General features: G+C 44.2%; 1 long non-coding RNA gene across 1 annotated transcript; it reads right to left on the bottom strand.

Moving 5' to 3' along the window:
* Positions 1 to 4,328: 4,328 nt before the first annotated feature.
* On the bottom strand, positions 4,329 to 20,443 carry LOC130356296 (uncharacterized). Its single transcript, XR_008888837.1, has 3 exons — positions 20,329 to 20,443; positions 10,156 to 10,281; positions 4,329 to 6,452 (listed from the first exon to the last, which is right to left on the bottom strand). It is a non-coding gene; the product is annotated as an uncharacterized LOC130356296 (long non-coding RNA).
* Positions 20,444 to 21,011: the final 568 nt, after the last annotated feature.

The following is a 21,011-nucleotide window of genomic DNA, read 5'->3' as shown; positions in this document are numbered from 1 at the left end:
CTATGCAATTGATATCCCTCTTTTTTTCTCAGCAGTCAAGGGCTGATGGCATCTGTGGTCATTAGACTATGTGGCAGCTGCTCAAGGTACAATAGTGGCTACAGCCATCTGTTATTCCCACCAAATAGAAAGAAATACAGCAGTATACCCTTCACTCTAAAATATATGTATTCATCACTGCTAGAGAGGTTCTTAGCATAATATTTGGCCAAATAGTGTGTACCATCCCACCACGGTAAGGTGACCTCATTGGGACAGACCCTACACTAAAGATATGCCTCTCTTGGGCTTTTTTTTAAACTAATTTATTTCTTATTTTATTATTTTTAATCTTTTTATTAGACTAAGTGGTAATTAGACTATGTTGCAGCTGCTTTTTATTTTTTTGGCAATGAGGGACAGGAAATTCAGTGACTGGCAACAAAGGCCAGGGAAGGGGCAGGGCGACTGGCAAAGACGGCCAGGGAAGGGGCAGGGTGACTGGCAAAGACGGCCAGGGAAGGCGGCGACTGGCAAAGACGGCCAGGGAAGGCGGCGACTGGCAAAGACGGCCAGGGAAGGCGGCGACTGGCAAAGGTGGCCAGGGAAGGCGGCGACTGGCAAAGGCGGCCAGGGAAGGCAGCGACTGGCAAAGGCGGCCAGAGAAGGCAGCGACTGGCAAAGGCGGCCAGAGAAGGCAGCGACTGGCAAAAGGCGGCCAGAGAAGGCAGCGACTGGCAAAGGCGGCCAGAGAAGGCAGAGACTGGCAAAGGCAAGAGACAGAAAGTCATTTAATTATGTAATTAAACAAATTACCCCCTAAATATAACACTTTTTGACAAGAACAGACATGATTTCATTTACTTACGCGTAGGTCCAAATCACAGGTTCACAATTCCAGCGGGAAAATAAGGAACACCTGGAGAAAGAAAACTGATACATACTTTAACAACAAGAGTATAACATAGGTCAAAGTTAGTAACTTATTGGTCTGACAGCAGCTCCTTCCACAGCTTCTGGAGGAAGCACGAAGACAGACACTATTAGAACAATAACAACCTTTAAGGGGTTACCCCCTTGCGGGGAAAAACCCTTACTAGAAACCCCCCTTAAAACTTTTATCATCTTTATTAATACAAATCTTAAAAAGTACCCTTATAAACACACACTATGTTAAAATTATCAGCGCTGTCAGTGGGTTATATTATAAGGGGATAACTCCTCCTGACTCTTGTAATGCTTATTTCTATTTCTTGTGCACGGATGTCCGTGCACTAGTAGTTCTATATGCATTACTGCATTATTGTTGACTCCAGTGACCGCTGAGTTATCCCCTTATAATATAACCCACTGACAGCACTGATAATTTTAACACAGTGTGTTTATAAGGGTACTTTTTAAGATTTGTATTAAGATAAAAGTTTTAAAGGGGGGTTTCTAGTAAGGGTTTTTCCCCATTTTTGGTTTGCACTATTAGAACAAGTCAATGGCATAGGCCTTACTCAGCAAGGTGAGAGAGACAGCCTGGCACTGCTTCTGCATACACCTGTGGGATGTTACGTGTGATGAACACTTACCTGCAGTGTGGTATTGTGGCAGCGAGCGGTGGTGCAAACTTATAAATACAAGAGCTTCAAGTCCATGTAATCCAATTAATAGAGAAGACAATAAGTGCAAGTGAAGACAATAGATGTTCACATCTAGCAGAGGCCTTACCATCTCATCGTAGCTCCTTCCAGTCTGAGCAGATGGTAGTCTCACTCTTTCTTGGGTATTAGTATCCAGGGCTAGCAGGCAGCATCAAATATTCTCTCTCTACAGGAAAATAATTCTTAAAAAACCTGACTAGATACTTGTGAGAAAGACAAAAGCTGTTAGAAAATTAAGCAACTTGAAAAGCAACAATGAAGAGCCAAAGACAAGAGATAAAAAAAAGCAGCATGTTAAAAACAACAATGATAGTGGCTGCAAATCCTCAGTTGATTTATCAGCCATACTTACAGCTAGGACTTTCCTTATGCATTCCTACCTTCATTTAGTAGGCCCTGACTATTGTTCTACTGATGCTGAATAGTATATGACAAGAACAGAAATAACTGAGGGTTAACTAGTTACTAAGGCTATCTACACATGGTGCCACATTGATAACCCCCCCCCAAGTTAGCAATGCAACAAGTCATGCATAGGTAGCTACTATCTAACCTGTTGGTACTAGGAATGGGGCTGACATTCACCATAGAATCATATGGTAAATTGCCAAATTTGGCAATACTGCCAGGGTAGGCGGCAACTGGCAAAGGCAAGAGACAGAAAGTCATTAAACTAAGCAATTAAACAAGTTATCCCCTAAATATAAACACATTATTTACTTACGCGTAGGTCCATAATTCCAGCCAGGGAAGATAAGGAACACCTGGAGAAAGCAAACTGATAGATACTTCTAGAACAAGAATATGACATAGGTCAAAGTTAGTAACTTATTGGTCTGACAGCAGCTCCTTCCAGGTGCGGGTTGATTTACCCAACAGAACAGCTTCTGGAGGAAGCATAAAGATACAGGCTATTAGAACAAGTCAATGGCATAGGACTTACTGTCATCGTAGCTCCTTCCAGTCTGGGCAGATAGTCGTCTCAATCTTTCTTGGGTATTGGTGTCCAGGGCTAGCAGGCAGCATCAAATATTCTTGCTCTACAGGAAAATAATTCTAAAAAAACTAACACTACCTAGATACTTGTGAGAAAAAGACAAAAGCTGTTAGAAAATGAAGCAACAATGAAGAGCCTAACAAACAAAAGATAAAAAACAACAATGATAGTGGCTGCAAACCCTCAGTTGAGGTATCAGCCATACTTACAGCTAGGACTTTCCTAATTCATTCCTACCTTCATTTAGTAGGCCCTGACTATTCTACTGATGCTGAATAGTATATGACAAAAGAAATAACTGAGGGTTAACTAGTTTTTATGGCTATCTACACATGGTGCCACATTGATAACTCCCCCAAGTTAGCAATGCAACAAGTCATGCATAAGTAGCTACCAAACCTGCTGGTACAAGGAATGGGGCCGACATTCACCATAGAATGATATGGTAAATTGCCAAATTTGGCAAAGTAGGCGGTAGGTGGCGACTGGCAAAGGCAAGAGACAAAGTCATTAAACAAATTACCCCCTAAATATAACAAATTTTGACAAGAACAGACTTTATTTTATTTACTTACGTGTAGGTCTACAATTCCAGCCAGGGAAGATAAGGAACACCTGGAGAAAGCAAACTGATAGATACCTCTAGGATTGTTTTACACAATAGAACAGCTTCTGGAAGAAGCACAAAGACAGACACTATTAGATCAAGTCACTCGCATAGGCCTTACCATCTCATCGTAGCTCCTTCCAGTCTGGTCAGATGGTCGTCTCACTCTCTTGGGTATTAGTGTCCAGGGCTAGCAGGCAGCATCAAATATTCTTGCTCTTCAGAAAAAAGGAGGAGATCTGCAGTTAGACACGTCTCCCCTATCTGCAGTATAGGGGATAAGTGTCTCATTGCGGCAGTCCAAACGCTGGACCACCCACAATCTCCTGTATGGGGCCCCGGCTCTGCAACGGCCCTCTTGTGCAGGAGGCCTGCCACAGCGGACATGCCCCCTCCATGTATCTCTATGGGAGAGGCGATGATGCAGCATGGAGGGGACTTGTCTACCTCTGAGGTCGACACGTGCATTAGCCACGCAGAGCCGCAGCAATACCGGGTCCCTGTGGGGGTCCCAGCGGTCAGACCCCCCTCGTGATCAGACACTTATGCCCTATCCTGTGGGTAACACTGCAGTGCTCCTTTAAGGCTATACAGCCCAGTGCAAAGTGGATTTGGATAAATGAATTAATAAACTAATAATGAATGTCAGTTGTCTTAACCAATAGAACAGCTTCTGGAGGAAGCACAAAGACACAGGCTATTAGAACAAGTCAATGGCATAGGCCTTACCGTCTCATCGTAGCTCCTTCCAGTCTGGGCAGATGGTCGTCTCACTCTTTCTTGGGTATTGGCTTCCAGGGCTAGCAGGCAGCAAATCTTCTTGCTCTACAGGAAAATAATTCTAAAAAAAAGACCTACCTAGATACTTGTGAGAGACACAAAAGCAGTTAGAAAATGAAGCAACTTTTCAATTTTAATAAAAAAAATAAAAATGCCGGACTCCTTAAAGGAGATCTGCAGTGTTAGACACTTATCCCCTATCCAAAGTATAGGGGATAAGTGTCTGATTGCGGGGGTACGAACGCTGGACCACCCACAATCTCCTGTATGGGGCCCCGATTCTGCAACGGCCCTCTCGTGCAGGAGGCCTGCCTGCCACAGCTTACACGCCCCCTCCATGTATCTCTATGTGAGAGGCGGAGATGCAGTATGGAGGGGGCGTGTCTACCTCAGTGAGGTCGACAACACGTGCATGAGCCACGCAGAGCCGCAGCAATGCCAGGTCCCCGTACAGGACATCACATGGGGGTCCCAGTGGTCGGAGCCCCCCACAGACACTTATGCCCTATCCTGTGGATAGGGGATAAGGGTCTAACACTACAGGGCTCCTTTAAGGCTATATAGCACGGTGCAAAATGGATTTAGATAAATGAGTGAATAAATTAAGTACAAAGACACAGGCTATTAGAACAAGCCTATGGCATAAACCATATAGGAAAGACCTTACCGTTTTAACACAGCTCCTTCCATTCTGGGAAGATTGTAGTCTCACTCTTTCTTGGGTATTAGTGTCCAGGGCTAGCAGGCAGCATCAAATATTTTTGCTCTACAGGAAAAGAATTCTAAAAAAAACTAACACTACCTAGATACTTGTGAGAAAAAGACAAAAGCTGTTAGAAAATGAAGCAACAATGAAGAGCCTAACAAACAAAAGATAAAAAACAACAATATAGTGGCTGCAAACCCTCAGTCGATTTATCAGCCATACTTACAGCTAGGACTTTCCTAATGCATTCCTACCTTCATTTAGTAGGCACTGACTATTCTACTGATGCCGAGTAGTATATGAAAATAAAAGAAATAACTGAGGGTTAACTAGTTATTATGGCTATCTACACATGGTGCCACATTGATAACTCCCCCAAGTTAGCAATGCAACAAGTCATGCATAGGTAGCTACTATCTAACCTGCTGGTACTAGGAATGGGGCTGACATTCACCATAGAATTATATGGTAAATTGCCATTTTGCAAAGATTTATTACAATAGGTGACTAATCTACAGTTTCACTAACTGATTCTTTAGGGTTGACTAGTTATTATGGCTATCTACACATGGTGCCACATTGATAACTCCCCCAAGTTAGAAATGCAACAAGTCATGCATAGGTAGCTACCAAACCTGCTGGTACAAGGAATGGGGCTGACATTCACCATAGAATTATATGGTAAATTGCCAAATTTGGCAAAGACTGCCACGGTAGGCGGCGACTGGCAAAGGCAAGAGACAGAAAGTCATTAAACAAATTACCCCCTAAATATAACACATTTGACAAGAACAGACATGATTCTATTTACTTACGCGTAGGTCCACAATTCCAGCCAGGGAAGATAAGGAACACCTGGAGAACGCAAACTGATAGATACTTCTAGAACAAGAATATGACATAGGTCAAAGTCAGGTCAAAGTTAGTAACTTATTGGTCTGACAGCAGCTCCTCCCAGGTGAGGGTTGTCTTACACAATAGAACAGCTTCTGGAAGAAGCACGAAGACAGACACTATTAGATCAAGTCACTCGCATAGGCCTTACCGTCTCATCGTAGCTCCTTCCAGTCTGGGCAGATGGTTGTCTCACTCTTTCTTGGGTATTAGTGTCCAGGGCTAGCAGACCGCGTCAAATATTCTTGCTCTATAGGAAAAGAATTCTAAAAAAAAAAACCTACCTAGATACTTGTGAGAAAGACAAAAGCCGTTAGAAAATGAAGCAACTTGAAAAACAATGAAGAGCCGAACACACACAAAAGATAAAAAAGCAGTATGTTAAAAACAACAATGATAGTGGCTGCAAATCCTCAGTTGATTTATCAGCCATACTTACAGCTAGGACTTTCCTAATGCATTCCTACCTTCATTTAGGAGGCCCTGACTACTATACTATTCAGCATCAGTAGAACATTACAATAACAGAAATAACTGAGGGTTAACTAGTTATGATGGCTATCTACACATGGTGCCACATTGATAACTCCCCCAAGTTAGCAATGCAACAAGTCATGCATAGGTAGCTACTATCTAACCTGCCTGTACTAGAGATGGGGCTGACCATAATGGTTATCACAATAACACTAAGGAAAAAAAACAGACAAGGTAGATAATGAACACCTTCTGGATGAAGAATAAAGATAGAGTGTTATACAACAATGCCATGGCATAAGTGATAAATATAGATACTTAACTTTCCAATAGCAGCTCCTCCCGGTTGGGGCAGACATCTGGTAACTGGCAAAAAAAAAAAAAAAGTGGTGTCAGAGCATACTGAGACTTCTCGTTCTTAGGCTACGTTCACATGCAGTATTTTGGTTTGTATTTTTGAGCCCCATTTGGTTAGTATTTTTTGCCAAAACAAGTGAACCACCACAATAAACTATAATGGAACAATTTCCACTTTTTTGGTGGAACTCGTGTTTTAGGCACACTTATGGTTTTGGCTAAGAATACTGACCAAAATTATATGCTTGAAGTAATCAAAAACTGTCTAATAGTAAAACGGTCTTTTTTAAATAAGAACTGAGCTTTCATTCTATGAGAGCCCCATATACCCGGACTGCTGCCAGAAAATCTTAATCCTTCCAGTACTTAGCTGCTGTATGCTCCACAGGAATTTATTTTCTGTCTGGCCATAGTGCTCTCTGCTTACACCTCTGTCCATGTCAGGAATTGTCCAGAGCAGGAGAGGTTTACTATGGGGATATTGCCTCTGCTCTGGACAGAGGTGTCAGCAGGGAGTACTGTGGTCAGACAGAAAATAAATTAAAATTACCTTCTGTGGAGCATACAGCCGTTGAGAAGTACTGGAAGGATTTACAAATCTGTAAGACTTTCTGGTACCAGTTAAAAAAAATTGGTTTCCACTAGAGCACCCCTTTAACTTCCCTTTCGCAGCTGTCCAGATGCTGCCAATATCGCTCTCCTGTCCTCCTGCTTCTGGGGCCTGACAAGTTACACTGATCAGCCAATTGGCGACCAAAATGATGTCCCTCAGCTGGTGATTGGCTGAGCAGCATTGTGATGTATTGGGCAATGTGTATGCACTAGAGCTGAGAGTGCATGGTCATGCTTACACAATCACACATTCAGCTCTGCTCCATACACATGCTGCACACTAATTTCTGCTACATGTAACATGATCACACACTCAGCTCTGGTACATGTACACCATGTTTACCAACCAAGGTGCCTCCAGCTTTTGCAAAACTGCAACTCCAAGCATGGCAAGTTTTGCAACACTTGGAGGCATTCTCGTTGGTGAACACTGATATAGAAGTTAGGGGACAGATTGTTTAGCAAAATTACATATTTATTAAACCCAGACATTCTGTGTACTTTATAAAGATTTCTGATTTTACTATTGTGCAGAGTTTTGTTTGGCACACACTGCTGCTTTGGCACTTCTAGCTATGTGAGTAGTGCACCGCAGAAAAATATCACAGCTCTGTAAAGTGTGATGTAGAGAAGGCGTGCATGGTAGAGCAGGGGGGGGGGGGGGGGGGACATTTCGATATTTGCGCAAATTGAGTAAATTAGACAAAGGGGTAGATCTGTGTCTACAATAGACACCTAATGATAAATGTGTCCCCCAGTATACACATGTAACATCACACGTAATATACACACACACACACACACACACGTGGACACCTCACGCATAATACACACACACACACCTTACACATTATATACATGGACACCTTGCACATTATATATACAGGGTGGGCCATTTCTATGGATACACCTTAACAAAATGGGAATGGTTGGTGATATTAACTTCCTGTTTGTGGCACATTAGTATATGTGAGGGGGAAACTTTTCAAGATGGGTGGTGACCATGGCGGCCATTTTTAATCCAACTTTAGTTTTTTCAATAGGAAAGAGGGTCATGTGACACATCAAACTTATTGGGAATTTCACAAGAAAAACAATGATTTGCTTGGTTTTAATGTAACTTTATTCTTTCATGAGTTATTTACAAGTTTCTGACCACTTATAAAATGTGTTTAATGTGCTGCCCATTGTGTTGGATTGTCAATGCAACCCTCTTCTCCCACTCTTCACACACTGATAGCAACACCGCAGGAGAAATGCTAGCACAGGCTTTCCAGGAAACTGCTCATCTAGGAATGCTCGGACCCGACACCCATAATGTGGTGGTGCACCACCACATTATGGGTGTCAGGTCCGAGCATTCCTAGATGAACAGTTTCCTGGAAAGTAGATTGGTCGTCATGGGCCAGTTGAATGGCCCCCAAGGTCTCCCGATCTGCCCCCTTAGACTTATCTTTGGGGTCATCTGAAGGCAATTGTCTATGTTGTGAAGATAAGAGATGTGCAGCACCTGAAACTACGGATACTGGAAGCCTGTGCTAGCATTTCTCCTGCGGTGTTGCTATCAGTGTGTGAAGAGTGGGAGAAGATGGTTGCATTGACAATCCAACACAATGGGCAACATATTGAACACCTTTTATAAGTGGTCAGAAACTTGTAAATAACTCATGAAAGAATAAAGTTACGTTAAAACCAAGCACATCATTGTTTTTCCTGGGAAATTCCCAATAAGTTTGATGTGTCACAAGACCCTCTTCCTACTGAAAAAACAAAAGTTGGATTCAAAATGGCAGACTTCAAAATGGCCGCCATGGTCACCACCCATCTTGAAAAGTTCCCCCCTCACATATACTGATGTGCCACAAACAGGAAGTTAATATCACCAACCATTCCCATTTTATTAAGGTGTATCCATAGAAATGGCCCACCCTGTACACTGACTATATACATGGACACCTCACATATATACATATGGACATATCACACATTATATATACACACATATACTCACTATACATGTACACATCACACATACACTCGGTATATGCACATCACACATTATATACACACTCACTATACATGTACACATCACACATTATATACACACTCACTATACACATGTACACATCACACATACACTCGGTATATGCACATCACACATTATATACACACTCACTATACATGTACACATCACACATTATATACACACTCACTATACATGTACACATCACACATACACTCGGTATATGCACATCACACATTATATACACACTCACTATACATGTACACATCACACATCATATACACACTCACTATACATGTACACATCACACATTATATACACACTCACTATACATGTACACATCACACATACACTCGGTATATGCACATCACACATTATATACACACTCACTATACATGTACACATCACACATCATATACACACTCACTATACATGTACACATCACACATTATATACACACTCACTATACACATGTACATTTTCACCATATTGAAGGCAGGAGTGGGTCTATGGCCTCCCAGTGGCTGCAGATTCCTCCCCATACACTACACCAGCTTGTTAAGGGAGCACAGGCTGAATCTCCTCTTAAGGGGGGGGGGGGGGGGGAATAGGGGATCTTCCTCCTTAGTGACGCCATTGTGTATGAGGGATCATTCCCCCCCCCCCCCCAATGTGTAGTTTTTGACAGTAAAATTTTTTGTTTTGATGCAACTTCTAGGTTTTTTTTTTTATTTGGGAGTTGCAGTTAGTTACTAACTACAACTCCCAGCATGCCCTGATACAGCCTGTAGCTCAGCAGCTGCCCCAAATGAAAACTACAACTCCCAGCATGTTGCACTTTTTAGTATAAGTCCGTGTTTCCCAACCAGGGGTGCCTCCAGCTGTTGCAAAGCTACAACAGCTGGAGGTGCTCTGGTTGGATGAATACCGGCCTTTGCATTGCTGGGGTTTCTAATAGATCCAACTTGCACAGTAACACCTGGAGATCACAGATCCCACATGGAGGTGCAGCAAATCATAGGAAGCATGTTCTTAAAGAGCCCTCCACACAATTCTACCACAAGCTTCCTTACTTACTATGGTCACAGTTTCCCTCCAAAAGTCTGCTGCACAGCTGTCCTCACTCATATGCATGGAGCTTGAACTGCACTAAAGCAGCTGTACTTAAGGATCCTTAATTAGCTGGCCACGCCTCCTCCAGAGCTGGAATCACAAACACCCTTTCAGTGCTGAACGAAAATAAATGGTGAATAAACATATAAGGGGAGATTTATCAAAACCTGTGCAGGGAAAGAATGGAGCAGTTGCCCCTAGCAACCAATCAGGTTTCATTTTTAAAGAGGCCTGTGAAAAATGAAAGAAATCTGATTGGTTGCTATGGGCAACTGAACCACTCTTTCTCTACACAAGGTTTGATAAATCTGCCCCATAGTGAATCTCCTTGTAATAAGGATGGGCCGCCGGCCCATGGTGAAACTGATGATCACTGCTGCTGGTCCGGTTCTGTCCTGGAGTGGGGAGTGAATAAAAGAAGGCCTTAGGGTGACAAAACTACAACACCCAGCATGTCCTCATTGTAAGGGCATGCTGGGAGATGTAGTCTTGCAACAATGGGCAGGTTGCATTTTTACACCTGGTGCCTCCAGCTGTTGAAAAACTACAACTCCCAGCATGTCCTCACTGTAAGGGCATGCTGGGAGATGTAATCTTTTAGCAGAAGTGGGTGGCATTTTTACACCTCGGTGCCTCCAGCTGTTGCAAAACTACAACTCCTTTCATGTCCTCACTGTAAGGGCATGCTGGGAGATGTAATCTTTTAGCAGAAGTGGGTGGCATTTTTACACCTCGGTGCCTCCAGCTGTTGCAAAACTACAACTCCTTTCATGTCCTCACTGTAAGGGCATGCTGGGAGATGTAATCTTTTAACAGCGGCGGGTGGCATTTTTACACCTCGGTGCCTCCAGCTGTTGCAAAACTACAACTCCTTGCATGTCCTCACCGTAAGGGCATGCTAAGAGATGTAATCTTTTAACAGCGGCGGGTGGCATTTTTACACCTGGGTGCCTCCAGCTTTTGCAAAACTACAACTCCCATCATGCAAGTTGAAGTTTAGGATCAGGGTGCCTCCAGCTGTTGCTAAACTACAACTCCTGGGCCCCTTACTGCAGTATTGGCTGTACCCCCTGATGGCGACCCTGTGTACAAGGTAGGGCCAGCGATTAAGCCCGGTTGTCCCCTATTGGGTGTGTCCGCATCCACTATTGGGAGTGTCGCCTATTCAGAGGCTGCAAATACATGACTAAATTTAGTAAGTTAATTTGTTTTCCATTAGTCTCCTCAGCAGCACAATGTGGAGTGTCTCCACCCCTGTGAGACAATAGGACCTGGGATTTTTTATTTTTTTTTATTATAAGGACCTCCCCTAAAGGCTTTATAAACACCCTGCTCACATCAGGACAATGAGTAAATTATAAAGTACAAATAAAACTAATAAGGGAGAGAAGTTTGTGCTGCTGAGGAGACTAAGGGAAAACAAATTAACTTACTAAATGTAGTCTTCCCTAGCGTCCCTCAGCAGCACACTGTGGGGATTTAGCAAGAAATCCCCTAGGGAAAGCTTTCCTGCCTTGCAGAACTTAGAATGGTCTTAGCGAAAGTGGTTTCACTAGACAAAAAGGTATCCACTCTATAATGCTTTAACCCCTTAAGGACAGCGGGCATATCCATAACCACCCCCATTTGAAAGTCCTTAACCTCTTTGGGACGAAGGGCGTACAGGTACACCCTTGCTCCCTGGTACTTAAGGACCAAGGGCGACTGGGTTGCCTAATGAAATCATTCAGCAGGCATCCCGTGCAAATGCCTGGGGGGTCCTGACACCCCCCCCCCCCCCATGTCAGCGATCACAGCAAATCGCCTATCAATTCAGATCGGCCACTTGCCACTATTCCGGGCTAATCGGGTCTCTGATGACCCGGACAATAGGGATGATCGGAGCTGTCAGAGACATCCCCGATCATCCTAGAGGATAGGAGCAAGGTGGAAGGGTGCTCTCTCCTCCTATCCCCTGCGATTGGCCGATCGGCGGACTGATCGGCGAATCGCAGGGCAGTAGCGGCGCGGGGGGGGGGGGGGCATTAATTTCCCCCGCTCTGTCCTCCCCTGGATGTCGGGGAAGAGCGGGGGAAAGATGGCTGCGAAGTGTGGCGGCCGTGGATGCGGAGGGGACCGGCGCCCGTTACCTGGGGACCGGCGACAGTCACATGAGGACCAGGTCCGGCAGCAGGCAAGTGGTGCTGCGGTGTCAGATGCTGCAGTGAAGATCAACTTGATCTTCACTGCAGCTTCTAGGAGTTTCAAAACTACAACTCCTAGCATGCCCAGACACCCTTTTGCTACATCTGGAGGGCCACAGATTGGAGACCACTGTGCAGTTGTCTCCAAACTGTGTCCTTCCAGATGTTGCTAAACTACAACTCTCAGCATGCCCAAACAGTCCAGGCATGCTGGGAGTTGTAGTTCTGTAACATCTGGCCCTTCAGATGTTGTAGAACTAAAACTCCCAGCATGCCTGGACAGTCTCAGCATCCTGGGAGTTGTAGTTTTGCAACATCTGGAAGGGCACAGTTTGGAGACCCCTATACAGTGGTGTCCAAACTGTAGCGCTCCAGATGTCAATTTAAAGCATGCCAAAACTGTCCAGGCATGCAGGGAGTTGTAGTTCAGCAACATCTGGCCCTTCAGATCTGGCCCTACAGACCATGCATGCTGGGAGTTGTAGTTTTCCAACAGCTGGAGACACACGGGTTGGGAAACACTGAGTGAGGAAACAGACAGTGGTGTAGAAACACTAACAAAACAAAACAAAACAAAAAACCTAACACAGTGTTTCCCAATCCCAACCAGTGTGCCTTCAGCTGTTGCATAACTACAACTCCCAGCATGCATGGTCTGTCAGTGCATGCTGGGAGTTGTAGTTTTGCCCCCACCCCCTCCCCCACGTGAATGTACAGGGTACATTCACACGGGCGGGGGATTACAGCAAGTTTCCCGCTTCAGGTTTGAGATGGGGCAAATTTTCCGCTGCAGCTGGAAACACACTGTAAACCCCCACTTGTGTGAATGTACCCTAAAAACACTACACTACACTAACCCTAAATAAAGAGTAAAACACTACATATGCACTACACCCTTACAGTGCCCCCCCCCCCCCACAATAAAAATAAAAAATGTCTTGTACGTCAGTTTTTCCAAAACCGAGCCTCCAGCTGTTGCAAAACAACAACTCCCAGTATTGCCGGACAGCCATTGACTGTCCAGGCATGTCGGGAGTTTTGCAACAGCTGGAGGCACCTTGTTTGGGGAAAACTGACATACAGTATTTTTGGTGGCGGAGGCAAGTGTAACACTTGCATCCGGGTCCACCCCTATGAAAATCCCTAATTCAGGCCTCAAATGCGCATGGCTCTCACTTCGGAGCCCTGTCGTATTTCAAGGCAACAGTTTAGGGCCACATATGGGGTATCTCCGTACTCAGGAGAAATTGCGCTACAAATCTTTGGTGGCCTTTTCTCCTTTTACCCCTTATACCCCATATGTGGGCGTAAAATGCTCTGCGGGGCCACAACATGGCTCAGGAGTGAGAGCACTATGTACATTTGAGGCCTAAACTGGTGATATGCACAGGGGTGGCTGCTGGTTACAGCTGTTCTGACATAAACGCAAAAAATAAACACCCACATGTGACCCGATTTCAGAAACTAACCCCCTCACGGAACATAACAAGGGGTACGGTGAGCATTTTCACCCCACAGGTGTCTGACAGATTTTTGGAACAGTAGTCCATGAAAATAAAGAATGTAATTTTTCATTTGGACAGTTACAAAGATCTGTCAAATGCCAGTGGGGTGTAAATGTTCACTGTAACGCTTGTTACGTTGCTTGAGGGGTGTCGTTTTCCAAATAGTATGCCATGTGGGGTGTTTTTTTGCTGTTCTGGCACCATGGGGGCTTCCTAAAAGAGACATGCCCCCAAAAACCTTTTCAGCAAAACTTGCTTTCCATGTCGCTCCTTCCCTTCTGAGCCCTCTAGTGCACCCGCAGATCACTTTACATCCACATATGAGGTATTTCCTTACTCGAGAGAAATGGGGTTTCAAATTTTGGGGGACATTTTCACCTATTACCCCTTGTAAAAATGAAAAATTTGGGGTAACATCAGCATTTTAGGGAAAAAAATGATTTTTTTTCATTTTCACGACCAACTTTATTGAAAATTCGTCAAACACCTATGGGGTGTTAAGGCTCACTGTACCCCTTGTTACGTTCCTTGAGGGGTGTAGTTTACAAAATAGTATGCCATGTGTTTTTGTTTTTTGTTTTTGCTGTTCTAACACCATAGGGGCTTCCTAATTGTGACATGTCCCCCAAAAACCATTTCAGCAAAATTTGCTCTTTAAAATCCCATTGTCTCTCCTTCCCTTCTGAGCCCTCTAGTGCACCCACAGAGCACTTTACATCCACATATAAAGGTATTTCTTTACTCGAGAGAAATTTGGTTACAAATTTTGAGTTTTTTTTTCCTTTTACCCCTTGTAAAAATAAAAAATATGGGTCTACAAGAACATATCGACGAAAATTTACCACTTTGTTAAAGTAGAATATGTCACGAAAAAACAATCTCAGAATCAGAATGAAAGGTAAAAGCATTCCAGAGTTATTAATGCGTAAACTGACAGTGATCAGATGTGCAAAAGAATGCTCTGGTCCTTAGGGATAAAATGGTCTCGGTCCCCAAGGGGTTAAAAGGGTACACCAGTGGAAAACTTTTTTTTTTTTTTGTTAAATCAACTGGTGCCAGAAAGTTAAACAGATTTGTAAATTACTTCTATAAAAAAAATCTTAATCCTTCCAGTATGTATTAGCTGCTGAATACATTATTTTCTTTTTGGAACACAGAGCTCTCTGCTGACATCATAACCACAGTGCTCTCTGCTGACATGTTTTCTATGGGGATTTTCTCCTACTCTGCTGACATCTCTGTCCATTTTAAGAACTGTCCAGAGAGGACTGTGGTCATGATGTCAGCAGAGAGCACTGTGATCATGATGTCAGCAGAGAGCTCTGTGTTCCAAAAAGAAAAATAATTTCCTTTGCAGTATTCAGCAGCTAATAAGTACTGGAAGGATTAAGAGTTTTTTAATAGAAGTAATTTACAAATCTCAATGAAGAAAAGCTCGGCACCACTAAATAATGTCCACTAGATAGGTAACCCGTGAGGGCCTAGCGATTCCCTTTGCAACTGCTGGAGGTACATGGTACCGGGGTGACTGCTGATATCTATCAGCAGGCACCCCATGCAAACCCCTGGAGGGGGTCACGAGTCAATTCAGACCGGCGATTTGCGGCTATTCAGGGTCAATCAAGTCTCTAGGGACCAAAAAAAGAAGGGTGAATGGGGCTGTCCGAGACAGCCCCATTCACCCCTACCCAGCAGGAGTGAGGTGGCACAGGTGCCGCCTCACGATCACTTGATTGATCGGTCGGAACAACCGACCAATCACGACCCAGCTGGGCGGCGATCGGGACGGCGATGATGGCGGCGGGCCGCCGGGGATCTCCTACCTTGCCCTAGTTCGGCAGGGGGTCCCCTCAGGATCGGTGGCGGCGACAGGAGCAGCAGAATCGGTGGCAGCAGCGGCGGTGGTGGTCCCGGCGGCAGGATACAGCAGGAGGTGAGGCCTGTTCACCTCCTGCTGTTGCTTAGCAACAACTTGTAGCATGCCCTTTGGTAGTCTGTGCATGCTGGGGGTTGTAGTTATGCAACAGCTGGAGGCACATTTTTTCTATGAAAAAGTGTGCATCCAGCTGTTGCATAACTACAACTCCCAACATGCACAGACTACCAAAGGGCATGCTGGGAGTTGTAGCAGTGTGCTTCCAGCTGTTACAAAATTATAACTGTAAGCATGCTCTTCAATACATGCTGATTGTTGCAGTTTTGCAACAGCTGGAGACACATTGGTTGTGAAACAGAGTTTGTTACCTAATTCTGTGTTTTGCAACCAGTGTGCCTCCAGCTGTTGCAAAAATACAACTCCCAGCATGCACTGAAGAACTGTTCATGCTGGGAGTTCTAGTTTTGCTACAGCTGGAGGCACACTGGTTGCTAAACACTGATTTAAGTAACAAACTCAGTGTTTTGCAACCAATGTGCCTCCAGCTGTTGCATAACTTCAACTCCCAGCATGTATGCTCTGTCAGTGCATGCTGGGAGTTGTAGTTTTGCAACAGCTGGAGGTTTGCCCCCCCCCCCCCATGTGAATGTACAGGGTACATTCACATGGGAGGGTTCACAGCGAGTTAGTTCTGCTGCAAGTTTGAGAACAAACTCTCAGCGAGAAACTCACTGTAAACCGTGTGAATGGACCCTAAAAACACTACACTACAGAAAATACAAAGTAAAACACTACATTTACACCCCCTTACACAGTCCCCCCCCCCCCTCCCAATAAGAAGGGGAAAAAAAAAGTCTTGTATGGCACTGTTTTCAAAATGGAGCCTCCAGCTCACAGTATTGCCGGACAGCCACTGACTGTCAAGGCATGGTGGGAGTTTTGCAACAGCTGGAGACACCATGTGTGGGAAACACTGCCGTAGGGTATATTTGTGGCATATTCAAACCCCCAATTTAGGCCTCAAATATGCATGGCGCTCTCTCGCTTTGGAGCCCTGACGTATTTCAAGGAAGCAGTTTAGGGCCACATATGGGGTAGCTCTGTACTCGGGAGAAATTGCGTTACAAATTTTGGGGGGCTTTTTCGCCTTTTACCCCTTATGAAAAAGTAAAGTTGGGGTCTACACAAGCATGTTAGTGTAAAAAAAATACAAATTTTCACAAGCGGTAAAAGGAAAATTTTTAACGCAATTTCTCCTGAGTACAGAACTACCCTATATGTGGGCGCAAAGTGCTCTGAAGGCACACAACATGGCTCAGAAGGGAGAACGTACGATGTACATTTGAGGTCTAAATTAGTGATTTGCACAGGGGTGGCTGATTTTACCACGGTTCTGACATAAACGCAAGGCAATAAATACCCAGATGTGAACCATTTTGGAAACTACACGCCTCACAGAATGTAACAAGGGGTATAGTGAGTTTTAACACTAGTGTTGCTCGCGAATATTCGCAATTTGAATTTTAATCGCAAATATCGCATAATCGCGAATTCGCGAATATTGAGAATATAGCACTATATATTCGTAATTACGAATTTTCATTTTTTTGCGGATATGCGAAAATATATGCGCATATTCGCTAATATTGAGCCCTCCCTTCTTTAATGGTATAGAGAACTTTGACTAGTGCATTAACATGTGATCTTTTGCCCATTGAAACCAATAGGCCTGTTGTGGTCTATGGGGATCTCATGGCATGTAAAACAGAGCAGATAAGATAAGCAGGACTTTCTTGGCAGCACAATGTAATGGGAGACCATCACTGGTTTGATTCCTGGCGTGGGATTGAGTGTTACACTGTTGTGGTTAAACTTTACTTTCCTGGAAAAGTTTTTGAATTGCCCATAGCAACCAATCAGATTGCTTCTTTCATTTTTCAGAGGCCTTTTAAAAAAATGAAAGAAGCAATCTGATTGGTTGCTATGGGCAACTAAGCAGCTTTTCCAGGAAAGTAAAGTTTAACCCCAACACTGCAGCACTCTGTCCCACCCCGGGACTGGAGCCAGTGGTGGTCTCCCATTCCACTGTGCTGCCAAGATGGTCCTGCTTGTCTTACTGTTTTACATGCTGTGAGATCCCCATAGACCACAATGGGCCTATCAGTTTCAATGGACAAAAAAAAAATCACACAGTTAATGCTCTAGTCAAAGTTCCCTATAGCATTAAAGGGGTACTCCAGTGAAAACCTTTTTTCTTTTAAATCAACTGGTGGCAGAACGTTAAACATATTGGTAAATTACTATTAAAAAATCTTAATCCTTCCTGTACTTATTAGCTGATGAATACTACAGAGGAAATTCTTTTGTTTTTGGAATGCTCTCTGATGACATCACGAGCACAGTTCTCTCTGCTGAGGTGATTATAATAATAATAACACTTTATTTATTGTTGTCCTTAGTGGGATTTGAACCCGAGTCCCCAGCACTGCAAGGCAGCAGTGCTAACCACTGAGCCACCATGCTGCCCTTAGCATACATCTGCTATGCATGGTTGCTAAAATGGACAGAGATGTCAGCAGAGAGCACTATGCTCGTGATGTCATCAGTGTTCCAAAAAGAAAGGAATTTCCTCTGTAGCATTCAGCAGCTAATAAGTACTGGAAGGATTAAGATTTTTTAATAGAAGTAATTTACAAATATGTTTAACTTTCTGCCACCAGTTGATTTAAAAGAAAAAAGGTTTTCACCGAAGTACCCCTTTAAAGAAGGTAGGGCTCAATATTCGCGAATATGAGCATATATTTTCGCATATGCGCAAAAAAAAACGAATATGCGAATTTCACAAATATATTCGTCAATATATTTGCAAAATATTGCGGATTCGAATATGGCCTATGCCGCTCATCACTACTTAACACCCCACAGGTGTTTGACAATTTTTTGTTAAAATTTGTAGCCCCATTTCTTCTGAGTAAGCTCATACCCCATATGTGGATGTAAAGTGCTCTGCGGGCGAACTACAATGCTCAGAAGAGAAGGAGCACCATTGGGCTTCTGGAGAGAGAATGTGTCCGAAATTTAAACGGGTACTCCGGTGGTCAAAGTGTTTTTCCGTTTTTGACTTACCCTATTTGTTTTGTTTCATTTCTATTCTTGTTGTTTAGCCTACTCTATTTCCGTTCTTTGTTGTCTTTTTATCCCCCACTTTGTTTTCCTATCTTTGCTTCTATTTCCTGTTTCTTGCTGTGCTGAAAACTACAAATCCCATCATGCCACATGCCTTGCTGGTTTGGGGCAGCTCCTTTTTTTTTGTTTGTTTGTTCCACCCTTTACCCACCCTACTATTTTCCCGGGTCAGCACCCTTATACACAGCACACTAATATAACCAGCCCTGGTTGGGATACACTGTCATACACACACAAAAGGGACTACAACTCCCAGCATGTGTCATTCAGGAGTCTTCAGTCTGTGGTATAACACCAGCATGCTGCCTCTGTAGTCTCCTGGCGGTTGTAGTTCACCACACCTCTGTAGGGCATACACCAGTGTTTCCCAACCAGGATGCAGCCAGGTTGTGCAAAACTACAACTCCCAGCATGCCCTGACAGCCTTTGGGCATGCTAGGAGTTGTAGTTTTGCAACAGCTGGAGGCACACTGGTTGGGAAACACTGGTGTTACATGATGTGTTTGCTGAATAGGCTAGAACAGTGTTTCCCAACCAGCATGCCTCCAGCTGTTGCACATCTACAACTCCCAGCATGCCAAAAGTCTGTCAGGGCATGCTGGGAGTTGTAGTTTTGCAACCGCTGGAGGCACACTGGTTTGAAAACACTAGCGTACACACAACAGGGACTACAACTCCCAGCATGTGTCATTCAGGAGTCTTCAGTCTGTGGTATAACACCAGCATGCTGCCTCTGTAGTCTCCTGGCGGTTGTAGTTCACCACACCTCTGTGGGGCATACACCAGTGTTTCCCAACCAGGATGCAGCCAGGTTTTGCAAAACTACAACTCCCAGCATGCCCTGACAGCCTTTGGGCATGCTAGGAGTTGTAGTTTTGCAACAGCTGGAGGCACACTGGTTGGGAAACACTGGTGTTACATGATGTGTTTGCTGAATAGGCTAGAACAGTGTTTCCCAACCAGCGTGCCTCCAGCTGTTGCACATCTACAACTCCCAGCATGCCAAAAGTCTGTCAGGGCATGCTGGAAGTTGTAGGTTTGCAACAGCTGGAGGCAAACTGGTTTGAAAACACTAGCGTACACACACACAACAGGGACTACAACTCCCAGCATGTGTCATCCAGGAGTCCCTCCCCCTTCACATATAGGGGGAGATTTATCAAAACCTGTGCAGAGGAAAACTTGCCCAGTTGCCCATAGCAACTAATCAGCTTGCTGCTTTCATTTTTATGAAGGCCTGTGAAAAATGAAAGCAGCAATCTGATTGGTTGCTATGGGCAACTGGGCAAGTTTTCCTCTGCACAGGTTTTGATTAATCTCCCCCATAGAGATCATTCCCAGTATGAGATTTATTCCCCTGCAGTCCATACATCCCCAGCCCGTGCACCTTCTCATCCTCCCCTTCAGATAACACTTATCTTCTCTGTGAGGTCCTTCTCCTGTGCAGACCTGAGTCCTTAGAATACAGATCAGGGGGGGAGGGGAGGGGAGGTGAGTAGCTGTGTACTCAGCTGGATGATATGAGGGGGCGTGGCTTATTCCTCATGCAGACAGAGAAAAAAAAAAAAGCTGTGACATCTTGTCCGCAACAGACTCAGAACTGTGGACAACAGTAAAAGAAAATCCTCTGAACTACAGAACTTCCTGCCCAACAAACAGGTAAGAAAAACACACACATGCTGCCAAAACATATAACACATGTATATTGTATAAAACAAAACTTACAAAGAAGATACCATATAGTCAAAACAATTTACCACCGGAGTACCCCTTTAAGGCCATGTGTGTTTACAAAGCCCCCATAGTGCCAGAACAGTGGACCCACCCCACATGTGACCCCATTTTGGAAACTACACCCCTCACGTATTATAATAAGGGGAACAGTGAGCATTTACACCCCACAGGTGTCTGACAGATTTTTGGAACAGTGGTCCGTGAAAATGAAAAATTAAATTTTCAAAGATCTGTCAAACGCCAGTGGGGTGTAAATGCTCACTCAGGGATGTGGAAATCCTATAGCCTGACGCCCGGGACAAGTAGTTTTGGGCACCGGGCAGGTGAAATGTTTAT

The sequence above is a fragment of the Hyla sarda genome, chromosome 2 (genome assembly GCF_029499605.1).
Source record: "Hyla sarda isolate aHylSar1 chromosome 2, aHylSar1.hap1, whole genome shotgun sequence".
Classification (NCBI taxonomy): Eukaryota; Metazoa; Chordata; class Amphibia; order Anura; family Hylidae; genus Hyla; species Hyla sarda.
The sequence above is the reverse complement of the archived record's forward strand: the minus strand, read 5'-3'. Positions and strand labels throughout refer to the sequence as shown.